This window comes from Chrysochloris asiatica, unplaced genomic scaffold (genome assembly GCF_000296735.1).
Source record: "Chrysochloris asiatica unplaced genomic scaffold, ChrAsi1.0 scaffold00062, whole genome shotgun sequence".
Lineage (NCBI taxonomy): Eukaryota > Metazoa > Chordata > Mammalia > Afrosoricida > Chrysochloridae > Chrysochloris > Chrysochloris asiatica.
Genome location: NW_006408580.1, coordinates 10,292,700 through 10,312,808, shown reverse-complemented (window position 1 = coordinate 10,312,808; position 20,109 = coordinate 10,292,700). Strand labels below are relative to the sequence as shown.

Below are 20,109 nucleotides of genomic sequence, written 5' to 3'. Positions count from 1 at the left end.
AATAAAAATATCACCCACTATCTATCACTGTGTAGATAAAAATGGAAAAAATGTAGATCATGAACAGCAAAATCAAACAACAGACAAGCTAAGGATTCAATAGCCTGGACACAATCACCCCTTACTTAAAGCAGATTTATTAATGACTTGTCCAGCTTGGACCACCCTGGTAAAATAACAAGTAAAAGTAAAGCTGTACATACCATATGGTCTAGCAAGGACATTACTAGGTATAGAGTTCACAGAATCACTGAAGCATGTATACAAGAAAGCATATGCAATGATGCTCAGTAAACTACTACTGCTCAGAATACTGAACAACTGGAAACTACCTAATTAACAATCCATCTGAACAGAGGTTTGGGGATATAAATGTGGGAATTCACAGAGTAGACTCTTAGACTGCACTTCAATTAAATAAACTACATCCATATGCATCAACAGAGGTCAATCTCAAAAGCACTGTTGAGCAACAACAACAAACTGTAAAAGGATATTCATCACATTTAATCATTTCTGTAAAATACTGTTGCTGTTAAATGTTGCCGAGTCAGTTCGGACTCATAGTGACCCTGTATAGTGTTTCCTAGGATTGGTTGGTGGGTTTGAACTGCCAACCTTATGGTGCTTATATGACAAATATATAAAATAATACCATATTATTTATTAATCTATACATTGTTGTTTGTTATTAAGTACGATCGAGTCAATTCCAACTCAAAGTGACCCTGTATAGGGTTTCCAAGGAGTAGCTGGTGGGTTTGAACTGCTGACCTTTTGGTTTGCAGTCCAGTTCTGATCCTACAGCACCACACAAAAATAGAAAATGTGCGTGGTAATATACACAACATATCAGGGGGCTTCAAAAAGTGTGAGGAAAATCAATGAAATGATAATGGAATTTTTCTTACCACAAACTTTTTGAAGCCCCATCATATATACCTCCTTCAAGTTACCTCTGGAGAGATTTGAAGCAAAATGGTAATGTGTTATCGTCAATATTTCCTAACAGTAAAGAACAACTTGTAAATTAGATTTTAAAGAATTGTATTCTGAAATTTTCATATATGCTCAAAAATAATCGCATAGCAAGGTCTGTGAGTTCTTCTTCATGATGCTTCCCTGGAGTTTAGCACTTTACTTGACACAGAGGAGACCAACATCTATTTGTTGAATCGTTGAATGAATGAATGAGTGGATGAATGCGACAGGGAGGAAAGGAGAGATGGGGTACTTAAAAGAATGAAAACATTTGTGTATTTAGTTTTTTTTCTAATCATATCTACCTGGATCTAGCCATCTGGGGGATATCACTAAGGCAACCACTCTCAGCATTTGCCCAATTTTTTGGTTACACACAGAACTCAAATAACTATTGAGTGAACATGTAAAAGCCTGTTAACACGAACTCCAAAGATCCATTCATAAGCTTGTATCATAGAGTATGAGGATTTTTTATAATCAAAATAATTCTGAAAACTTAAGGTAGGCCACCATCTGGGGAAAATTTAGCTTGTATACAGCTAATACGCAGTTAACCATATTTCAGAAAGTTAATATGATTGGTTGAATAAAGAAAAGGTCAAAGCAATTAACATTTAAAAAAACAGGTAATATTTGAGAATGAAAAAGGAAATTCACAGAAAAATTAGAGACTCAGAAAAAAGTAATAGTCATATACCTACATTGCCTTAACAATGCTACCAACTACTTAATAACTGAATTGTAGCTTTCATATGATTTCAAAATATAAAGATATTGATTTCCCCTTATGCCCTAAAATATTTAAATGTTTTCACATTATTAGTAAACATTGTCTCTAAAGTTAACATACAGTTTTGGTTAAATGACATTATCAAGTATTATTATTATTTGTTTTAAGGAGCATTCAAAGAAAAATAAATATACTCATAGTTCTGGAAGCTGCTTGTCTCTTTATTTGTATTAAATGAAATGATTTCTAAAAGTCCTGTTTAATGCCATTCTTAAAAAATGTTAATACACTGAATTAATTCTTGCCACAGTATTACAATAAAATACATTTTAATTTAAAAAGCAAATCAGTTTATAACTCTAACGAATTTTATGATGATATTTCACTGTTAACATACTATCTTTTTTTTCCTATAGCTCATTCTTTCCTTTGAATTGTTCATTTTTGAAGTTTTTTTTTTATTGTGAATTGAGTGAAGGTTTACAGAGATCAACGTTTAACAAGTCATACACTTCGTTTCATCTCAATGACTACAATCCCCTCCCATGTAACAACATTTATCCCACTTCCTCCCGATATTTCTTGTTTCCACTCCTTTCTCAACCCTGCTGAACTGTGCCCTTGGGTAAATGATGTTCTTTTGCTCTCAAATGGTTGATCATTCTATGGTGTGTGTACCTCCCTAGTGTTATTATCCCCCAAACATACCTATCTATTGTGTGGCAGAAAATTGAGCCACAAGGGTGAGTTCAGTTCCAGACCTTAAAGGAGACCAAGGGTTATAGTCTTGAGGTTCCATCAGTCTCTATCTGACCAGTAAGCCTGGTCTTTTTTATGATTTTGAGTTTTGTTCCACATTTTCTCCCACTCTATCCAGAACCTTTCAGAGCAGTTGGTAGTGGTAGCCAGGCACCATCAAGTTCTAATGGTCTCAGGATGGTAGAGACTGATGCTTAAATAGCTCAACAGTCGATTTGGACTAATTGTTTCCAGGCATCTTCAAAGATTATTACTCTTCTTACCTCAGGACAGGGAGAGACCAATACAAACAGTTGTACCTTAGAAAAGACCCCATGTGCTATTCAACAAAGTACGAACACTGTCTTCATGGACATTCCTTCAAGGAACTTGAGTCCTGTAAATGTTTCTTAATTTTTAGAAAAATATGCTACTGACTTACCAAATTTAAAGCTATTTATTATATGTAATCTCTTACTGAAGAGTGTGGTGGCTCAGTAAGATAAGCACAAGGTTGGCGATTTGAGCCCACCAGCCACTCCACAGGAGAAAGATGAAGGTTGCTGCTCCAGCTAAGATTTACAGCCTCAGAAACCTTATACAGGTCTCCATTAGTTGGTACTGACTCAAAGAAATCTAACAGTAACAACAATCTTTTCTTACATATAATATCGTCTCTCCTATTTTGGACATATTGTCATGAGTGTTGAGTTCCTAGAGAACATCATGCTTGGTACAATGGAGGGTCATCGAAAAAAAAGGAAGAGCCCTAACGAGATGGACTGACATGGTGGGAGCAACAGTGGGCTCAAACTAACAAACTGACATGATGGCAGCAACAATGGCACAGGAACGGGCAGTGATTCGTTCTGTGGTGCACAGGGTCCCTATGAATCGGAATCACTGAATGACCACTAACATAACAACTTTTTAGCTGTTACTGAGTATTAGTGTATGCAAGCAGGAAATACTGTTCCTACCTCCATGCAGCAAGGTTCAGTTCTAGAAGTATACAGAAAAGGGAAATTCAGAAATATGTACATATCTTCACCTTAAAAAAGACCTTCAGAACAAGTCTCTAAATAACATCTCCAATATGCAAAACCAAACAAGGACAAAATTAACTGCCTGACTGCCAGAGCGAGACAAAAATGCTGAGTATTTCTAGTTTTGGGAAATTATTTTGTACAAAACCCAGTTTATTGGTGATTGAATTTCTAATATCAGGTCAGAAGGAAATGCTATCTTCTATAGAAGTATTTATTTTCAACTTTTTTATTTTTTATTTTTATTTTCAACTTTAAAAAAAAAAAAAAAGGGTTCTTTGGCCCAATTTGTATAAAAGTAGAATGACTACAATTAACAACTGTTTGAACCAAAGCCTTACTTAAAGGTAACCGTAAGAGAAACATGAAATGAAACGGCGCTCACCCAACTGGCAACTTCAACTGACTGTGCAGAAAATGTTAACAGGCTGATCATGTTTTAGGCTTTGAAATAGGAATGGAAATTTACCAGATAGTCAAACAGATTCTTATTCTACAATTAAGAAAACACTGTGGGGCAGACGCAGTGGAACACAATACCCATCTCTAAGCAAACCCTAAGGAGCCCTGGTGGCACAGAAGCTGCTCTGCAGGAGAAAGGTCATGCTGTCTGCTTCCATATAGACTTTACAGTCTTGGAGGCCCTAGACTCGATCGCAGTGGGAAGCACATCCTAGATATTATATGAGAAAAGTATATGACAACTTAATGGTTCTCAAACGGCTGAAGGTAGGAGCAAATAAGAGGGAGAGCTAATATTCTGTTAGTCAAGATGTATCAGAATTTTGCAAGAGTGAAATTAGGTGAAATTTTAAAAAGCATCCTAAGTGACTCTGACACGATGTTCTGTCTTCGATAAGATCACTGCAAATAACACTCAATTTATAGCCTCATCTTCTATCAGCTCCCCCCATATTATAAGCTCATTAAAGCATTAAAAGTAAGATGTAAAATCATTAAGAATCAAAAGTATATATGCACCCAGGTTGACAGGAGTCTATTGAACGTGGGAGGACTTAGGTCACAGCTTCATTGCTGTCTTTCCCTCACTTCCCCTTATGGGTGACCACCGTGGTCACCAGTCAGACCACATGTCTGCTCATGTATTCCCCTTGAATCTTAGTCTTGGAAAGGAGTTTGCCCTGAGGGGACCCGACCACTTGCCTTGAGGTCTCCTGGGTGAGCAACTTGCTCGTTCTTGTAGTAGTAGTCGGACTGCCATTATTGTTTTATATTTCTCTTGTCGGTCTTTCAAGAAGTATCTTCTGTTCTTCTAGCCACTCCAAGCTGGTCTGCTTGTCCTTTCAAGTGGAAATTTCCCACCTCAGAAGATTCTGGATGGGGTTCAGGATTCCACCTATGGTCTTATGCAATGCAAAGGCTCCGCAGAAAGACTTCTTCACTGGGCAAGTTGTAGCCCCATTTTAGGTATTCCAATCAGGTATAGGCAGAGGACAGACTTACAAGCTTTCTATGGTGATATTTCTCACTATTCCTTTCTCTCCCTCTCAAGTGTCTATTTTATGATGGTATGCAAGGGAAACCAAGATTCAAAAGACAGCCAAGCATCTTAACATAATTTTCCCCCTCTTACCCATTCAAACCATGCCTCAATCCCTGTATCCCAGAGCCCTGTTGTTCCAAGGTTGAACATACATCATTCTTTACCTCTGTCCCACTTAGCCCATGCAAACCTGCCTAACTGTTCTCCCATCTGCTTTGTTCTTCCATTCCCCTCTCCCTTCTTGTGCACTGCCTCCCTCCCCAACACCCAAACTATCTTGTGTCTATTCCCTACCCTATGGTCCACCTTCCCCTTCCTCCCGTTGCCCTACCCCTACATCCTGGTACCCAGCAAAAAATTCCCACTCCTCTTTTATTATAGGTTCTTTTTCATAATCTTTTACAATAGTCTGACCACATTCAATAGACCCAGGTGGAGACCTGATTGGCCAGCAGTAGGGCAAGACCTGGGGACTCTAGGGCCCAGAGTCAGTGACAAAGTCACAGAGGACTAGAGTGCAGAGTGAAGCGTCCCGCTGATAAGAAGAGATGGCATATGCATAAGAACACCCACACTTGCAGATAATACCCACTTGACCTGGCTTCAATGACTGGATGATCAGAGCTAAACTAGAAGAAGAAAGAAGAGGGAAAAAAAGAGTAATCTGGTACAATTTGATGAATTTGACCTACACCTATGGATGCAATAACTCAAAAGAGGGAACAAATCTTTATAGTGAGGATCATTCCCACCCCCTTGATACAGAGTAGACAGAGATGGGCAACTTGGACATAGGCTACCCAAAATGGGGGGGCTACAAAGGCAAGAAGTGACTGGGTTACAGGCTTTCAAAAGGGAGCCTAGATCCAGAGGGCGTGGAGGAAGGTAGAATCTCCATTGAGTAGTATCCAATCTGTCTGGGCGGGGCTGATGAAAGGAGATGGGGATAGCACTCATATAGAACAACAGTGAATAATTACTATCAGGACTGACTGTGAGGGTTAGAAATGTAAAGGTAGAAGTTTTGTAGCAAAAGGAGGGGAATGGTTGACTTTGCAGTATAGGAGTGGAGGTCCCTGGGCCCATCAAGGGAAAAGAGCAGCATGTGGGACTCTACCCAGATAAACAGTGATGCCAGAGAGGGAGGCAGAGACAATGACATGGAGAGATGGAGTGGCTGGGGACTCTAGACCCAGAGAGGGAGAGGGACTGTGTGCTGACGACCGAGGGGCAAGCTTGCAGGGTATACCCTTTGGTTGGTTGATGATGCATGGAGGGGATTGTAACCATGACAATGAAACAATATACGATACGATGAATGTAAAGCGAATGTTCTCCCATGTAAACTATAACATAATTCACAATGAAACCTCAAAATAAAAATGTATATATACAATTGACTCATTTGTGGATAGGGAAGAATTTTCTATTACAATAATAGAAATAAGTAAGAAAAAACACAATGTTGACTATAACTGGAAAGCCTTTTAGATAAGGCACTACCAGACACGATATAAGATGCCACTTGACTATTACGAAAGACCTACATTAGTGTTTTCACTAACCAAAAAAAAAAAAAAAATTTTTTTTAAAGAGGATTCTTTTCTTTTATGGAGAGGGGAAAAAAAAATAAGTGAAAAGCGAAACAAGCATTCAGTATTTGTCTTGCAGTGAGCCATTAGGAACAGCCCGCACCCTGAAAAACAAGAGTGGTGTCGCCAAGCTCCTTCCACGGACGCTACCTTCAGTACCTCAGCATCAAGCTGCTGTAGCTTTGAACTATGCCTGTTAACACTACCTGTTAGTGTTAATATACGTTTTATGTGTTATTTGGTAGGCTACTTTTTAGGTTTGGGAACACCCAAAATTTTTTCCAATATAAATTGGTGGCAACTGCTTCTTCGCTTTATTTCATTTCAGCTTAAGGAAGGGTTTCATAGGAACATTCTACTTTTGTATAATGGGTAGAACCTATGATGAGATAGAAAGTATGGCAGATTCTCAATCTGAGTGATGCAGTATCTTTTATTCATAGCTACAGAACATGGGAACACTGAACGGTGTGTGACGGGTTGTATTCTTTCACCATACTTATTCAAACTGTATGCTGAGCAAATCATCTGAGAAGCTGGGCTCTATGAAGAAAAATGTGGCATCAGGATTGGAGAAAGACTCATTAACAACCTACGATATGCAGATGATACAACCTTGCTTGCTGAAAGTGAAGAGGACTTAAAACATTTACTGATGATGATCAAAGACCACAGCCTTCAGTATGCATTACATCTCAGTGTAAAGAACACAAAAATCCTCACCACTGGACCAATAAACAACATTCTTATCAATGGAGAAAAGATTGAAATTGTCAAGGACTTCACTCTTCTTGGATCAACTATGAACACTCAAGGAAGCAACAGTCAAGAGAGCAAATGACGTATTGCATTAGGCAAATCTGCTGCACAAGACCTTTTTAAGGGTTGAAGAGCAAAGATGTCAGCTTGAGGACTAAGGTGTGCCTGACCCAAGCCATGGTATTTTCAATAACCTCATATGCATGTGAAAGCTGGACAGTGAATAAGAAAGACCACAGAAGAGTTGACGCGTTTGAGTTTTGGTGTTGGAAGAGAATACTGAAAGTGCCATGGGCTGCCAAAAGAACAAACAGATCCGTTCTGGAAGAAGTGCAGTCAGAGTGCTCTTTGGAGGCCAAGATGGCGAAACTTCCTCTCTCATATTTAGGACATATTGTCAGGAGGGACCAGTTGCTGGAGAAGGATATCATGTTTGGAAAGGTGGAGGGTCAGAGAAAAAGAAGAAGACCCAACGAGATGGATTGGCCAAGTGGCAGCATCGATGGACTCAAGCGTGGGAACAATAGTGAGGTTGGCCCAGGATCGGGCAGTGTTTCCTTCTGCTGTGCATAAGATCTCTATGAGTCGGTACCGACTTGATGGCACCTAACAACAATAACAACAAGAAACATTATCCAATTAAGAAAACACTCCTGTAAATGCCTCCGTTCAGTGTTCTTTTCAGACAATGACAAACATTGGATGGGTGATTGTAACAGGTCGACAGAGCTGGAAAGGATGTGTTTGGTTTGTCCAAATCTTCTATTTTGCATCTTATTCAGCCCCCACCCACTTTTCAAGTTCACATGCAAGGAAATGGGAAGCTACTGTGTTAGAGGATTTTAAATGTGTTCCATCATCTAATCCTCACTGCACTTTACATACAAAGGAATGCAAGCTGTCTCTGCTGTTGTTGATGTTGGGTACCATGGAGTTGATTTGTGAGTCATCAGAATCCTTTGTGGCAGAGTAGAAATGCCCCACACGGTTTTCTTGGCTGCAATCCTTTTGGGAGTAGACCACCAGGTCTACTGTGGAGCAGCTGGATGGGTGTGAGCTGACAACCTTTCAGTTTCTTCTAAGACAATACTTTTCATGATCATTTCATTTTGTCCAAGCACATTGGTAATTTCTAAGATGTCTTCTGTTTTAAAAATCAAAAACTGCCATTAATATGTATTTGAAACAAAAAAATTCTGCTTAACAGTCATAAAAGCTGTGTATTGTCAAAATACCAAAATCTAAAAGCCTGGTTTTCTAGCTATCACCAATTTGTATACTTTGTGAAAGCTCATTTGAAACATGATGATAATCCAGTAAATCCAACCTCGACCCACCACAAAAAAACAATCCAGCCCACTGCCATCGAGTTGAATCGGCCACATAGTGACCCTATACAGGGTTTCTGAGATTGTAAATCTTTATGGGGACAGCCTCATCTTTCTTTTGCGGAAGAACGCATTTGTTGTTGTTAAGTGGCTGGTAGGTTTGAAACACCAACTTTTGGGTTTGAAACACCAGCTTTTCAGTTAGCAGCCCAACTCACCCAATAGTGCTACCAGAGCTTCTTAGTACATATCCATACAGGCTGAATGTTGTTGTCATTGTTGTTCAGTGCGCTAGAGCTAGTTCTGACTCAGAGACCCAGTACAGGGTTTCCAAGGAGCAGCTGGTGGGTTTGTACTGCCGACCTTGTGGTTAACACTCCAGTGTTTATCCTACAGTGCCACTGAGTCGATTCCGACTCATAAAGACCCTGTATAGGGTTTTCGAGGAGTGGTTGGTACGTTTGAACGGCCGAACTTTCAGTTCAAACTGACCTTTGGTTCTGTGCTTATCCTATAGTACCACATCAGTACTGTACAATGCCACATTTTGTTGTTGTCGTTGTTAAGTGCCGCTGAATCAGTTCCAACTCATAGTGACCCTGTATAGGATTTCTGAGGAGCGGCTAGTGAGCCTGAACAACCGACCTTGCAGTCCAGCGTATTAACCCGCAGTGCCACAGCAGGACTCCACAATGCTCCATAGTAGGGGAAAACAGAACAAGTGAGAGCACCTTACCTGTTATTAAGGAACCCTGGTGGCACAGTGGCTTAAAGAGCTAGGCTGCTAACTGAAAGTTCAGCGGCTCTACTTTAAATCCTCTCACTCGCTGTGAGTCTGAAAGGCTGATCTTTATCAATTTTGCTTCTGGTTCAGGCACTGCACAGAGACAATTATAAGATAAACTTTGGTAAAAGTTTCTGATTATAGTTTGGATATAGGTGTTAGTGATACAGAAAATCTCTTTTTGCTTTAGTTAGTCATGTAAATAATTTCAAGAGCAAAAGTTAACTGTTTGAATTACACTCTGGTTGGTAATATTTTTTTCTTTAGTAGTAAAACATTTCAAGCATATAAAAAAGGAAATATACAATATAACAAGCTTTCTAAACACCTGTCACCCAAATTGAGCAGATGTGAATGCTTTGGCTTTATTTTCTTACAAGTTCCTTCATATACATACACAATCCCAAAAGTTAGCTATACTAAAGCTCTTGTACTTTGACAACATAAACGTTATATATGCATAGACAGTAAGCAACATGTACTACTTTTTGTTTTTAAATTTTACACAAAGTGTCTTAGTATTACATCATCCTGTTAAAGAATGTTTTTCACTCAAATTATGTTCATCTATGTTGATGCGCGTAGGTTTCATTCATCCATTCATTTTCACTTTAATGTATGAAATCAAACAACAGCTCATTTCTCAACTTCCCTTAACAATGGGCACTTAGGTGGTTTCCACTTTTTCACTTTGAGACACCATGCTTAAGTGACATACTTTTACACCCTGTGCACATATGTGGAGTTTCTTGATGGCTGAAGTAAACATAGGCATGCTTGACAGTAAAAGTATGCACATTTTCAGCTTTGGCAAGTGGCTCTCTAATGTGATTTAACTAGTCAGATAAGAGTTCCTGTTTATCCACATCCTCACACCAACACTTGGTTATATTGGGCTTACTAATTATTGCCAATCTGGCCAGTATGAAATTATATCATACTATGGTTTTAACTTGCACTTCCCTGATTACTAATACTCTAAAGTGGAGCATTTGCTCAGGTGTTTTTTGCACATTCAGGTTTCTGATGAGGTGAATGAGCTGCTCATATCAGCACTTCTTAATGATTTGTCTTTTTTCCTTCCTTTCCAACTGTTGGAGTAATTTTTCAGATATTTTGGATACTAATGCTCCACTGTTTAATGTGGGTGGCAATTACTTACATTAGAGCAGGGCTTGTCAAATCAATAAACAAACACTGGGATATACTTTTCACAAGGACCAAGCTAAAGAATTTGTAAATGAAATGGTATTTCTTATAGTTAGACAGCTTAGCATTTCAGTTATAAATAGAACATATTTAGCCCAAATGAGATGTTCCCTGAGAACATGGAAATAAATATTTTTAAAACAGACATTCAAACTATAAAATACAAACACCTGAATACAGATATACAAGAGATAGAAAATCTCCTAGGCCGAAGAGGACCTCATTAAGTGAATTAAGATATCTAAAGAAAGAATTGATCATTCTCCAAGTGAGAAAAAAAAAAGCACTAGGAAAATGTTGGTGTTGTTCATTTCCGCATAGTTCAAGGGAAGAGTTTTAGCAAGTGGATACAGATTATGATAATCCCATTGGTAAGGCCAATGGTGGAGCTTGATCCAATTTATCCTCTGAACCTAATGACTTTCAAACAAACAAAACTGACAAACCCATTACCATCAAATCAATTCCAACTCATAGTGACCCTACAGGACACAGCAGACTGTCTCGTAGTGTTTCCAAGGCTGTAAATCTTTATGGGAGTTGTTAGGTGCCATCGAGTTGGTACCGACCCATAGCGACCTTATGCACAGCAGAACGAAACACTGCCCGATCCTGGGCCAACCTCATTACTGTTGCCACGCTTGAGTCCATCAATGCTGTCACTTGGCCAATCCATCTCGTTGGGGGTCTTCCTCTTTTTCTCTGACCCTCCATCCTACCAAACATGATATCCTTCTCCAGCGACTGGTCCCTCTTGACAATATGTCCGAATTATGAGAGATGAAGTTTGGCCATCTTGGCCTCCAAGGAGCACTCTGGCTGCACTTCTTCCAAAACAGATCTATTGGTTCTTTTGGCAGTCCATGGCACTTTCAATATTCTCCTCCAACAAGACTCTTATAAACTATCTACCATGGTGTGGCTGGTGGGTTTGAACTGCTGATCTTTTGGTTGGCAGCGAAGCACCTAACCACCGTGCCACTGGGGATCCTCCCTAATTTAATCAACATTATTAAATAGTAAACTGAGAAGCAGCTTAACAGAAGAGTTAGAGGGATGGATGCCATAGTCAGAATATTTGATTTCATTTTCTGGATCCATTATTACCTACTAACCTTGGCCAATCCTCTATATTTTCTACTGGGTGAATGGTCAAGATACTAACAGTATCTAACTCATAGGGCTGTTAGAAAGAGTAAATGAGTTAATACGCATTCAATATAAGTTATCCATATATCCAAATATCAAAGGAAAAGCAGGGTAAATCCAAGGGTAAGTCAAAAAGTATTGCTTCTAGGGTTCCAGTTCATACATGCACGAGTTTGAGTTTGTTCTAAAGAAAACATGTTTAAATATGTCTTTGAAATCAGTGGATAACTATAGACAAGTTCTTTCGGTACTATACTTGTCTTAGTCTCATCAGAGTACCTTCAAAGACCAGGTCTAATCAAAACAGTAACTTCTGAAGCAATCTACTAGGCTGGTTAAATTCAAAACAGACAGGTTAGCTCAGAAGGTTACGGTAATTGTTTTTTTAGTTAGGATTCCAAAGGGGTAATTTTGATAGATTTTCTGAAAAGGATATGGAAGATTACAGTGGATAATTAGGGAGAAGATACTAAAAAAAAATTGAAAAACTGGACTGGTGAAAAAAAGGCCAGGAAAGTTGTGCAAAGGAATTCTTTTTACAATACAACAATACACCTGTGCTCATTATTTGAGGTTAGCAAGGAACTGTCCTATGAAAATTTTGTTGGGAAATCTTATCCCATCCACCCTACAGCCCTGACCTGGCTCCTTCAGACTCTTTTTGTTCCCAAAGAATATTGAGAAAGAACATGACTTGAGTTCTCTGAGGATGCCCAAACTGCTGTTGTGATCTGGTGTAAATCCAAGAGTGCAGAATTCCTTGGGAAAGGGTCAAAGAGACGGAAATGACACCTTCAGAGATCTATTGACCTAGATGGACATGTTGAGAAACAATAGCTTCACATTTTGAAAGTTTTACTCAACAAAGGTTTCTATATTTTTGTAGCAATATTTTTCCTCTTACCCTTGTACTAAAAAATCTCAGCTAGAAGCTGAGATGAAAGCTGAAAGTAACAGCAGAACTGGAAAGATACATGGTGGAAGTGGAGCGGGATTAAATGAAGTGGGGTAAGTAACTCAAAACAAGGAATTCAACTACACCTTTCATTAAGAACAACAACAGCCAGGGCAGAAGCGGTAACAGACCCACACTCTGAAAACTGAGCAAAGAGAAGAGAAGAGACAGGTAAAATAATGTTTGTTTGTTTGTTTGGAATCAGACTTAAAAGTAAGACAACAGAGGAAAAATGTGTATATATGTGTTCTCAGAAGCAAACAGAAATTAGACCAGAGGAGATGGGCACTGTAAGCAGCATGTTTCACCAGAAAATAAAAGAATGTTTTCTAATAAGCATACATTTTAAGTGGAATACCAAGTCCATGAGTTACCTGCTAATAGAACTGTTTCAATATTATATGGGTGTACAATACACTGGGATGGTTAAGAAGCACTTCAAGCATTTAGTAGTTTGAATGAGATGTCCTTTAGGTCCCCTAAGAGGCCTAGTGGTGCTGTAGGGCAAGCACTGGGCTGGTAAGTGCAAGGTCATCCGTTGGAACCCACCAGCCACCCCACAGGACAAAGATGAGGTTTTCGGCTTCTGTAAAGATTTACAGCCTTGGAAACCCTATATAGGGTCACTGTGAGTCAGATTCCACTTGATGCCATGTTTGGGTTTGTCCCTCTAAAAAAATATTCAATGCCTTAATAATGAGTGGCAACCGGGGGGTGCCTGTGATCACCTGCTATTATAGAGTAACGTCCTCAGGACTACTCAGGGGTGTATGTGTAGATGTGTGTTGATGTTGTTTGGGGGAGAGAGCTAAAAGTGATAGGAAGAAGCTGCTTGCTGCATAGTCAATGGTCCCAAAGTGGTTTCTCAATCTTCTTTCGTAGAGAATTTGTCTAGTTTCTCGTGCCCAGCATAGGGCAGATATTTATTGAGAGATACATTGATTAAACTACATCCAAAGTAAGTCTGGAGCTTTGTGACTAAGCCCTGGCTTTGTTCTGTGAACATTGCATTTTGTGTGAACATTCCATTCTGAAATGGAGACAGGACACCTTCATGACACACTTGGCTCAAAAGTATGAACCAGAAATGGTTCTCTATGTATTATAACTTCAAATTCTAATCAACAACAAACACCTGGATCAACATATCTTAATGCCTTCAATGAATACTGCTAACAAAGCTGTTACACGCTGTTTCTAGACATTTTTTTGGACATTCTCTGCTTCTTCTTATGTCCTATTATTTATCAAGATTTTATGGTACCCCTACCCCATATGGAAAGGAGCTCTGGTAGTGTAGTGGTTATGAATCGGGCTGCGAACTGCAAGGTCAGCAGTTCGAAACTACCAGCTGTTCTGTGGAAGAAAAATGAGGCTTTCTGTTCCCGTAAAGAGTTACAGCCTCAGAAACCCTGTACAGGGTCGCTATGAGTTGGACCCGACTCCACGGCACATAATAACAACAACAACAACCCCATATGGAGTCCTGGTGTGGCGCTGTGGGTTAATGCACCAGACTGTAAAGCTGTTTGAACTGCAAGGTTGGCAGTTCAAGCTCACCAGTCACTACTCGGAAACCCTATACAGGGCTGCTATGGGTCGGAACCGATTTGACAGCACTTAACAACAACTACCTCCATGCACCCCACCTCTGCTACTTTTTTCCTTTCTTATATTAACCAGCACTTCTTTCTCTTCCTGGATTCAGTACTGTCTGCTTTCCTACTTTCTCTTTTAATTGCCTTTCTCACAATTTAGAGCCCCTTTCTCTGTACTTCCTGATGTGTCAGAAGCAGAAATGCTTCCTATTTGTGTGGAAATTCTGTTTGTATTCAAAAGAAAAACACTGTTTCCTCTATATTGAAAAAAACTCTCAGCTGGGCTACAAGGGAACTGATGAGGTTTGCATGCATGTTCACATTCAGTTCCCCTTTGTGGTCAGTGGGACTTGAAAAATACTGGAACACAGGGTCAGCTCTTGTGGGACTGATGATAGAGTTCCAAATTTATGTGACAAGCAGTGAGAAGAGTTAAGTAAGTAAATATGCATTTCCCGGTCTGCTAGCTTGGTATTTATGACCCTGAAAATAATGACGCCTTGAGTAATGAGGAGAACGACCTATCATGAAAGGCGGGGGTGGGGGGGTGGGGTGGTGTTAGAAAGACACAGACTAATCATTTTAATAATTTTTCTACAGCTTTTGAGGCTGTACTACTGCAGATGTCCATGAACATATTCAACTATCAGGTACAAACTAACTACTCCACTGGGAAAAAGCAGAGACATGACTCTTCTAGTTTTAGTTAGATGAATAGTCTAACTAAATGTATATAAAGGCCCTGGTGTGATGCTGTAGGATAAACACTGGACTGGTAACCCACAAGGTTAGCATTTCAAACCCCACCCACAGGGTCGCTATGAGTTGTTGTTAAGTGCCATTGAGTCGGTTCTGATTCATAGCAACCCTGTATATGGCTTCCAAGACTGTAAATCTTCATGGGTGCAGAAAGGCTAGTCTTTCTCCTGAGGTGAGGCTGGTGGCTTGAATTGCTGACCTTGTGGTTCAAGTCCAGTGCTTATCCCATAGAGCCACCACACTCCATATATATATATATATATTTGGAACCTGGAGACCATCAGATTGTATGTACATACACACATATATGTACATATATATACACACACATTATGTTATCCTTGTTAAGTGCTGTCAAGTCAGTTTCGACTCATAGCGACCCTGTGTAAGGTTCCCAAGGAGCGGCTGGTGAGCTTGAACCACCGACTTTGCAGCCTAGCACATTAACCCACAGCACCACACCAGGACTCGTTTTATATATGAGAGAGGTTATTTACAGAGGATAAAGCACAAAGGACAAATGAAAAATCATACATCATTTAATGCAAGAAAATAAAACGAGATTACAGTTCCAAGATCCAAGTAGGACACAGTGGGCATCCTTTTGAGAAATAAAATCTCTTTTTCCTATGGGGATATAACCCAGGAAACAAGTGGCTCTGAAGTATACACATACTTTATTAATTCCTAAGGAATGAACCAGTACATTGCATTCTGAGGGGAGAAAGTCCATAGTTAGAACATTAAAAGATATATGGTACATTTACATTGGTCTCAAATTCTTTGCAGCTCCTTTGATACAGAGGTAGAGTCTATTTTCCCATCCCTTGAGTATGGATTGGTATCATGACTTGCACTCAACAACAAAATGTAGCAGATGTTGTATGACGTCTGAGCAAGGTCTCAAGAGACCTTGTAGCATTCAGTTTTACCCATTTGGAACCTGGAGACCATCAGATTGTATGTAAATCAGCCAGGATAAAAGATCACATGGAGACAGAAATGCCCAGCATTTCCAGCCATCCGGCTAAGGTTCCAGACATGTTAGTGGGACCATCTGGGATCATCCAGCCTCAACCGAGTAGCTGAATGACTAAGCTGTATGAATGACCCTGGTGAGAATGCCAAAAGAACTGCCCAGCTGAGCCCAAAACAAATGATAGAATTATATGTAAATAAATGGCTATTGTTATAAACCACTAATTTTGGGGATAGTTTGACTAGCAGACGTAGATAACATGGAGCTTCAAAAAGTTTGTGGAAAAAGCCAATTGAAATATAATGGAATTTTTCCATGAACTTTTTGAAGCCATTCATACATTGCTTTCACATGCCACCAAGTTGATTTTTGACTTATACTGACCCACTGTGACAGAGTACAACCTGCCACATAAGGTTTTCTTCTTAAACAAGCAGATCACCAGATCTTTCTCTCAACAGAGATACTGGGTGGGTTTAAACCACCAACCTTTCAGTTTAGTATTTGAGTGCTTAACCAGCAACAGACATAAAGAGTATACGGGCAGCACAATTTCTACAAGGTTGATAATGCTTTCTTTAACCAAAAACAGACTCAAGATTTCACAATATTTCACTTGAAAGCTGTGTGTGTGTGTGTGTGTGTGTGTGTGTGAAAGAGAGAGAGAGAGAGAGAGAGAGAGAGAGAGAGAGAGAGAGAGAGGGGCAGAGTTAAGACTGATCACTGAAGATTTAATAACAGCCCTATGCTGTCAAGAGATAAAAACAAGCCTGTATTCCCCCTGATGGAGACAGCCAAATACTGTCTCAATGTGGGGGTGGGGGGGTGGTCCCTTAAGATGAAAGGATCTGCATAGTTGTTAAGCAGACAGGGAAGAAATGACTACAGTAGAGGAAACCCATGATTTCTCCTATACCTTCTTCATTAGATAGGGTGGCATATATTTTAACTTACATTTATTAATAGACATAATGGATTGGTTTCATGAGCCCTGATGGGGCAGTGGTGGATTAAGCATTGTGAGAAAAAATGCAAGGTCAGCAGTTTAAGCCCACCAGTCACTCTGTGGGAGAAAGCTCAAGCTGTCTGTAAAGATTTACAGCCCCGGAAACCCTCAGAAGCAGTTCCACCCTGTTCTACAGGGTTAACAACTATGAGTCAGAACTGACTTGGTAGCAATGGGTGGGTGGTTGTTTTCATTATAAGCCTTTTAGCACTACCTGACTTAAAACTATGCCCATGAATTTCTACAATTAAAAAAATAATAGTAAATTAAAATGTGGCAGGAAGTTTCCACATACTAAAAATGCCTGATTTTCTTTTTACTATAATTATTGCAGTTGTGAATATTTTACTAAGGTATTTCTTGTGACAATCATGACTACAATGTAAAAGAAAGCAAGAAAATCCTCAAAGGATAGCCTATTAAAGGCAGATGAATCTTACAGGTTTTCTTTTTTTTTTTTTTTAAAGGAAAATCATTCATTATCCATAGACTTAGCTTTCATGCCATTGTGTTTAAAGTGGTTTTCAGCTAATAAAACATTCTCCATGGTATGAGAAACTCAAATCTTTCTATTGCATTCAGTTTTCAGCTGGGAAATAGTGCAATGGGGGTAGTTTACATGTCAGCCACTAATTATAAGGGAGGCTTGACGAGGGCTGGCAATACATTGCCCTCTGCTGGTCAGAGCATCACCAAATGAGTGAGCCTCTTCCAAACTTCTGTGTTAAAGTTTAATTGTGGTTTCTTCTTACCAATTTTCTCTATAAGGTTATTTTGGGAGATATGGAACTCCAAAGAACTTATATTCCCCCAGATTAGATATATGTTGTTATTATTCACTACTGTTGTGTCTGTTCTGACTCATAGTGACCCCAGTATAGGGTTTCTGAGGAGCAGCTGGTGGATTTAAACGGGCAACCTTGTGGTTAGCAGTCCAGTGCTAGTCCTACAGAGCCACACTGTTGTTATTGTTAAGTACCGTGGAGTCGGTTCCAACTCATAGTGACCCTGCACAGGGTTTCCGAGGCTGTAAATCTTTGCGGGAGCAGAACGCCTCATCTTTCTCCTGCAGAACCGTTGGTAGTTTCGAACTGCTGACCTTGAGGTTGGCAGCCCAACTCATAACCACTACGCTACCAGAGCTCCTTACAGAGCCACACTAGGACTCCAACATTTTCAGTTGGTTTTCTTTGGTTCTTTCTTTTTATTGTAATTTTCATGAAAGTTTACAGAACAAATTGGTTTTCCATTCAACATTTTGTTTTGTAACATTGACTGCAGTCCCCACAAAGTGTTCATGGTTTCCGTTTGTCCTTTTTCCCTACCCATTCCTACCTTCTGAGCTTTATCCCTGGGCAATGCTGCCTTTTGATCTCAAATGGTTGGTTATTCTAAGGAGTACGTACGTTCCTGGTGTTACTGTTCACCATACAGAGCCATCTGCTGTTTGGCTGAGGGTTGAGTCATGAGGATAAGACCCTTTCCAGGCCTGAAGAGTGACTAAGGGCCATCGATTATGGGGTTCCACCAGTCTTTGTCATATCAGTGCGTAGGGTCTTTTTATAAATTATTTTGCACTTTGTTCCACATTTTTCTCCCAGTCTATCCAGGATCCTAGGATTTCTGGTGTGCCACTGTAGGATCAGCACTGACCACAAACCACAAGGTCGGCAGTTCAAACCAACCAGATGCTCTGTAGAAACCTTATACCGGGTTGCTATGAGTCGGAACCAACTTGACAGTATTTAACAACAACAACCCAGGATCCTCAATTGTGATCCCTTTTAGAGTGGTCAGGAGTGGTAACAGGGCACCATGTAGTTCTTCTGGCCTTGGGGTTTGGAGGCTGGGGCTCACAAGGTTCATTAGTTCTTTGGGCCAATTGTTTCCTTCGTCCACAGGTGTTTTATTTTCTTCTCTCTTCTTTGCTCCAGATGGGGAGGGACAAATAGTTACATCTTAGATGGCCACTCTCAAGCAGTTAGGATACCAGTCACTACCCACCAAAGTAAGATGTAGAACACTGTCTTTATGGACTATGCTATGCCAGTTGACCTTGCTGTTGGTGGTGGTTGTATGCCGTGGACTCGGATCTAAGTCATGGCGACCCTGTATAGGGTTTTCTGAGGCTGTAAATCTTTACAGAAGCAGAAATCTTCATCTTTCTCCCATGGAACAGCTGCTAGATTCAAACTACCGATCTTGCAGTTAGCAGCCCAGCCTAGTAATCCATTACAGTAGCAGGGCTCCTTAATTGATCTTGATGTCCCCAGTGACCATAATCCGAAGCCTCCAGGCCCAGCGATCCATTCCTCAAGGTGTTTGGTTATGGCTAAGAAGTGTATATATCTTTGCCCCTGTTTATTATATATATAGTTAAGTACTGTCAAGTTGGTTCCAACTCATAGCGACCCTGTAGAGGGTTTCTGAGGAGTGGCTTCTGAGTTTGAACCACCAATCTTACAGTTCAAACTGACCTTGTGGTCCAGTGCTTATCTTACAATGCCACATCAGGACTCTGCTTATTATATACATGGATTATAGCACATACAAGTATGTATGTAGACTAAATCCCTCCCATACCCCCCACCAGTTTTGCCGATTTGGAACCTGGATGGTATAAACATTCCCTTGACTTTTTATAATAGTGGACTTTATGAAGAAGAGGAAGCTTGGTAATTTTAGAAACTACAGTACATAAGGAGCTCTAGCACATTGTAGGATAAGGACTGGGCTGCTAACAGCAAGGTCAGCAGTTCAAACCCACCAACTGTTCTGAGACAGAAAGATGAGACTTTCTGCTCCTGTAAAGATTTATAGCCTCAGAAACCCTGTACAGACTCACTATGAGTTGGAACTGACTGGAGGCCAGGGGGTGGGATAGCACATACAGAGCTCTGGTGTTGCTGTAGGTAGGATAAAAGCACTGGGCTACTAACAGTTCAAACAAACCAGTTGCTCTGTGGGCAAAAGATGAGCTTTCTGTTCC

General features: G+C 40.0%; 1 protein-coding gene across 4 annotated transcripts in view; it reads right to left on the bottom strand.

Moving 5' to 3' along the window:
* Positions 1-20,109, bottom strand: part of CASK (calcium/calmodulin-dependent serine protein kinase (MAGUK family)) — a 548,810-nt gene that overhangs the window by 187,135 nt on the left and 341,566 nt on the right. The gene's annotated exons all lie outside the window — the stretch shown is intronic.